Genomic DNA, 6000 nt, shown 5'->3' with positions numbered 1-6000 from the left:
AAAATTGTCACAGAGTGGTCGGAAAAACCTCGGATTTGTGTGAAATTAGATGGGAAAATATGTAGTTAAACGTAATTAACACTTAAGATCCCCGTAATATATACAATTTGGGTATCGATATAGCCACAGGAACGGTGTGACGTCACATCCACCGGAAGTTGTCACGGCATTGTGTCCTTGGCTTTCGCCCCTCAACAATTTAATTGCCAGTGTTCTCGCAATTTTTTTTGCTCCAAGTGAGACCTCTGATTAAAACTTTTGCATGAAATGGGTGTACTTCGCATATTTTGTGAGCACGGTTACATTCTTGCGACCCTTAACCAACACAGACTGTTTTTTGCATCATTTCTAGCACTTTCCGGCTGCAGAAGGTACGAAAAGTGCAAGCGAGGCAGGACAACCTGCGGCGAAAACACGTGTGCATCCATCGGATCTGAGAAGCCACGGATGTGCACGGCTGACTTTGGTTATAGGTGTTTCTGCAGAGACCATCTTTGGAGAAACCGCTTTGGAAGGTGTGTCCGAAAGGACAGATGCTCTTAATGCTAATGGCATTTTCGCATCAGAAGAGGCTATCTACAAGCCTCTCCGTCCTTGGCCATGAAATAAAGCACTAGTAGTGGTCAATGGGTTCTATGCGGACTTTTTCTTTCTGAATTTGTATTAACTTGCTTGAAATATCTATATCAGCTTGTAGAAGTTCTCAGCCTGAAAATTAAGGAAGCGATGCATGCTTACTCATTTTAATCGGTGTAATCGCCCTTCGTCCCTTTCCGCTGTGTTTTCGAAGATAAAAGGAATACCTACAAGGCGTCCTGCGTAATTCAGAAAGTTGCGCGAATTGGCGATCCAATATTTGAAACTTGGCACCAGTGTAGAAAACAAAGACACAGACGAGGCACACGGGAGAACACGTGGAGAACACGTGGACAACACATAAGTTAAGTAAAATTCCAGTTTGGGCGAGTTGGTTCATGTTGAAAAAAAAAAAAAACTGGTAATGGCGCAAGAAACGGGGACCCCCGTTGTGTCCTCGTTTCTTGCGCCATTACCAGTTCTTCTTTCGACAACACCTAGTTCTATGCTACTCGATACCAGTCGGCAAGTAACCATAGAAAGGCAAAATTAACCGCCACTGTCGCTCAGTGGTCATCATGCCCGGCTGCTGATCCGAAACACGCGGGTTCGATCCCGGTCGCGGTGGTCGCATTTCGATGGAGAGGAAATCTTGGTTCGGTACCTTGGTACCCTACCTATTAGGGGATGGTTGATCCTAGACAAGACGTAGGAGAAAGTCGGAAGTAATTCTTTGGTTGTGTAGTTACTGTAGATGCTATGGAAGTGAACAACCGAGCTAGAATTCCGATATATATAGCATATGCACTCCTATAAGGGCCGCTCATCCCCCCCCTCTCTTTCCTGGCACACCAGCAAATGGAGTAAACAAATGGTTTAAGGTGGAATTGACTTCAACGTTTTTACGACCTTTCTCGCGCGGCACATTCCGCGGGGATCTGTCAAACAACAAAATACTGTTACCGTGCATTAAAATAAAGACAAAATTGATTTCCACATAGCCTTCGCTACTAATCGAGCGAAAAAAGTGGCGATACGATGGCGACCTCCCGCCGACAGTCTGTAGGCTAGCGCACAATCCCTCGATCAGCCACCGTCATTCAGAATATTCGGAATAACTTCTGGCGACGAGGCCTCCACAAGTACAATAATAAAAATCAACTACAAACCAATTTTTTAGCGTGAGCTACATTGCCCACAGTCTCGCCGTTTCGCGTGCTCTCTTGCTCGACCATACTGCGCATGCGCGAGGAGCAAGCGGCGTCACTAGGCACAGCTGGCGTGCCTCGCCGCGCGGGCTCGCCGCTGCGGGCTACTGCACATACGCGAGGAGATTGCGCCGCGTGTATAAATGTGGAGGGATACACAGCTACTGCGCCGTGTTCCATGGAGGAAAACCGCCAACGGCAATGAACACAATGAACGCCGACGGCCTATGGCTTCAGTGCCGCGTTTCTGGCACAACCTTGTCAATGCCTGCAGCCCACGTATCTCTCTTATCACATCACCCCACGTACCTATAAGCACGATTCAGGCGTCCACTGACCCAGGGAGCCATTATGCGCACTGCTTTCCTTAAAATTATAGGAGTGTAAACGGTGTCAACGCCAACGCCAATGAACACAACCAACGCCGACGGCATATGGCTTCACCAACGAGAACAGAAGCCATAAGAAATAAATAAACGCTTCACAACTCGTACTGCACATTATCTCGTCTTTAATTTGGTCATAGTTACACGTACCGGCATTTCAAGGTTTAACATGAGGGAAACCAAGCTAATAACAACAAGCTTAACTAAGGTATACCAATACCTCACGCTACGTATATCCTCGGATAGCAGAGCTCAGCCACGGACAATTAATATTTTTTTTTTGGGGGGGGGGGGGGGGGCGGTCTCCGGCGGTAGTCGCTTTCTCCTTGCCTTCAGTGTGTTAGGTCTAGTAAGGAACCACCAGGTCCCCTCATATTAGTCCTAAAAAATCAGAGGGCACTTTGTTGACCTAAAGTGTGGTGAGGCGAAAGCCTTAAGCGTGGTGTTGCTGCTTGTGTCACTGATGTGTGGTTAAGGTGTTAAGCTTCCCCTCTAAGAGCGGAACGCGACAGCGTCTTGCAACGCTGCCAGGGAGTCCATTGAACGCCATCGCCCGTTCGGCTCTATGCCTTGCTCGTCGGTAAATTGGTTTTTGAGGAAAGGAAATGTATCTGTCTCTCATATCTCGGTGGACACCTAAACCTCGTCGTAACGGGAAGGGAGGAAGATGGGAATGAACGAAGACACCGTATTCACTAGACGCGCCTTTGTTCATTCCAAACCATTGAGCTGGCATGGCGGAGTGGTAGCGTGTTCGTCTCGCACTCCGGAGACCGGGGTTCGATTCCCGAACTCGGCCAATTTCCTACTCGGTTTATTTTCTGGTCTGAGTAGAAAGGTTAATTTGGCTAATTGGGTAAATAAGCAATTAACTAAACTCAGTAGACGATATGCGAAATGCGCAGCGCCATCTCTCGTCGCTCCGAGAACGAAGTCCTCCATGTTGGTACGGTACAGAAAACGAAACCGCTGCCCAGCGTTGCGTTAAAACGGCTGCGCTTCGTTTGAAAAGTAAAATGCCGATGCAGTGTTGCGCTACCCTCTCCACTGTGAAAAGACACTACGGTACGTGCCAGAACTAGGTGCGTTCCAGCTTTTCGCTTTTCTATTTTTTTACTACGTCCCAACGTTTTACTAACACAAAACGCCATGCCAGGTATCATGTGTCAGCACGCGGATCAGTGCGCAGCTTTCGCTTTCTGCGCTGATTTCTGACAAATCTCTCGAGGTGATTTGCGTTTAAATTAAGATAAGGACCACAGCCTATGTTGTCTCTTATCAAAATTAGAAGCCGATTTCGTGCATTTATCAACTCTCCGGTCGGGCGCGAATATATATAGACGCATACTTGAACAACGTAATAGAGAAGGTAATTTTTTTGAGCGGGCCAATCGCTCGTGCCGTGGCGAAATAAGTTCACTCGAAGAACCATATGCCGATTACTGCTCAGTTTGCTACGTGTTCAGTTAAGTTTTTCCGGTGTTCAATTAGTTTTAGAAGGGCGAGAAAACTCTCTGGGTCATACGCATATTTTATGCGTGTTAAGGAGTCTTTGTGAAGCAATACACCCTACGTATAAAAACTGAGGTGCGAATGCTTTATTTCTTGAGGATTTTTATACCTTCGATATCTGCGGCGACGAAAATCTAAAAAAAAGAGGCGAATAATATAGCTACTTTATTATGAAGTAGGGACGCATTTCTAAGCTAGAAAGTATACGTGCAACAGTGTTCTGAAAACACTTCAGGCCATCAGATTTTATTATCGTTGTGGCAAGCTCCAACAGCTTGCTTCGCAACAAAGCCATTTGTCCAAGTTTGGGAGTAAGCTAATTAAGTTTCGGAAGCAACCGAACATGCTAATTTCGCCCCTGCACACACAGCTTGACCAGCGTATCGAGTCCGTGCATGCACCTACCGCTGTAGTATCTTTGTCTAATCAAGCCGCCGCGGTGGCTGAGTGCTTATCTGAAAAAATAGCTACGTCTTTGCTTAAAATATTCTGAATTATATGTGCATGCCTACTTTCCTCTTTTTAATGTCGACTGACTGCGTCTTAAGCAGGACGCGGTTTCAACGAATTGTGGCGAAAATCAACCGACGCCGGGCTCTGAAACGGTGACGCTGAAAACCGCGGTGCGCATTGCACATTACAGTAAAGGAATCGAATTACGCAGCTGGTCGAGGGTCTTGTGTGATTATACTGCAATGAACGAAGCTCCTGGCGTCGGCGCGAACGAAAGTTCGCACTGTCACAGAAGTTTGTCAACACACGTGCGCACTCACCGCAAAATAACCGCTCGCTACCCTACCAGTTGAATTCGCGTCCACCTGGGAATAAAATAGCCATGATAATGCGTGATGCTAGAACTGGTGCTTTAATGCGAGCATTAAAACGACAACAGCACACGGTCACGGTTTGACTTTCCAACCCACTTTCGAGTGCCGATTATTGCGATCATCAGCGCCAGACTTCAGGCGAAGCTGAGGACGCGGTAGGGGTAAGCTGGCGCTTATTGAAAGCACCTACGTTTGGTCAAAGATCAGCTGTGAAAAGAACGCAGCAGCTGAAGCTTGCCTGTTGAAATTCCACTCGCAAGAAGAAAGTACGCATAGCAAACGATGCACCAGCTCGACGAGCTCGACCGAGCCAAGATGGAAACCGGAAGTTGTGGGCGCGGTGTTGCCAGACCGCCAAGCAATTTCGCATATCGTTTATTTGACTTCAATACCCAAAACACGGAACCCATGGATGTTACTGTTACGCAAAACACTCAAACAAAGCGGTTCCAGGTAAAGAGCAAAAAGCAGAGGAGACATCGGACAGCCTTGCTTCACGGAAGAGCGGATTGGCACAGGGTTCGAGAGCTGACCATTAGCGATTAATCGTGTTGAACAGTTGCTGTAGCAAAGTTGCACCCCTTTAAGTAAAGTAGAACCCACGTTTGCTCGCTCTAGAAATGAAAAGAGAAATGAATGGCGAACGCAGTCAAATGCTTTCTCAAGGTCAGTCTGAAGCAGAGCAAGCTGCTCATGACAGCTGGAGGAATATTCATGAATGGTACGCGAACATTGCTTTGAATGGAGCGGCCTCTCAAATTGCACGTCTGGTGAGATCCAATGGGTACCAACATTGAAAATTGCAGGCGATTTGAAAAGACTTCAGAAAAATTTTGCAATCCACATTTGCCAATGTAATGGGCCTGTAACCTTCTACGGAGCGCAGTTTTCCTTCATCAGTAGTTTTTAGGATTAGCACTGCGTGGCTTTTTGTAAAAGACTGAGGAAGGGCTCCAATATCGAGCCCCACCGTGAAGACCCGCAGCAGGACAGGAGTGAGAATAGGCGGCCGCAAGGTGCAACGATGCGGCAGTAAATCGCGAAAAAAAACGAGCTATCCGCCTTTTTTCGCTAAAATGCTTGTCGCACTAATCAATTTCAGCAACCAAGCTCTTGTTTACATGTAAAAGAGCAGCTCCAAAAGTTTGGTGCAGTATCCCTTTAAGCTTTCTCTTAAGGGCATGGCACGATAGTGTATTGGGGTAATTCCTATATTTGCAGAAGGTCATTATCTATTTTATAGATTCATAGATCCCTGGGAGTCCTCATACCCTTTCTGGCGCAGTGGTGCAGCGGTTAAGCGATGCGCCACTGCCCTGGGATAGATTTAAAAGCCTTCGCTTTAATTCGCTTCGATTTAAAAAAAAATCGCTTGAATTCCATCAGGACCAGGCGTTTTTGAGACAGGTAACTGATCAATTGCATGTTCCACCTGTTCCTGCGTGAAAGAGCCACTAATAACGGAACAATCGTCTTCTGTAATGGGCTCAC

The sequence above is a fragment of the Amblyomma mixtum genome, chromosome 8 (assembly GCF_055824585.1).
Source record: "Amblyomma mixtum isolate Tamu chromosome 8, ASM5582458v1, whole genome shotgun sequence".
Classification (NCBI taxonomy): domain Eukaryota; kingdom Metazoa; phylum Arthropoda; class Arachnida; order Ixodida; family Ixodidae; genus Amblyomma; species Amblyomma mixtum.
The sequence above is the reverse complement of the archived record's forward strand: the minus strand, read 5'-3'. Positions refer to the sequence as shown.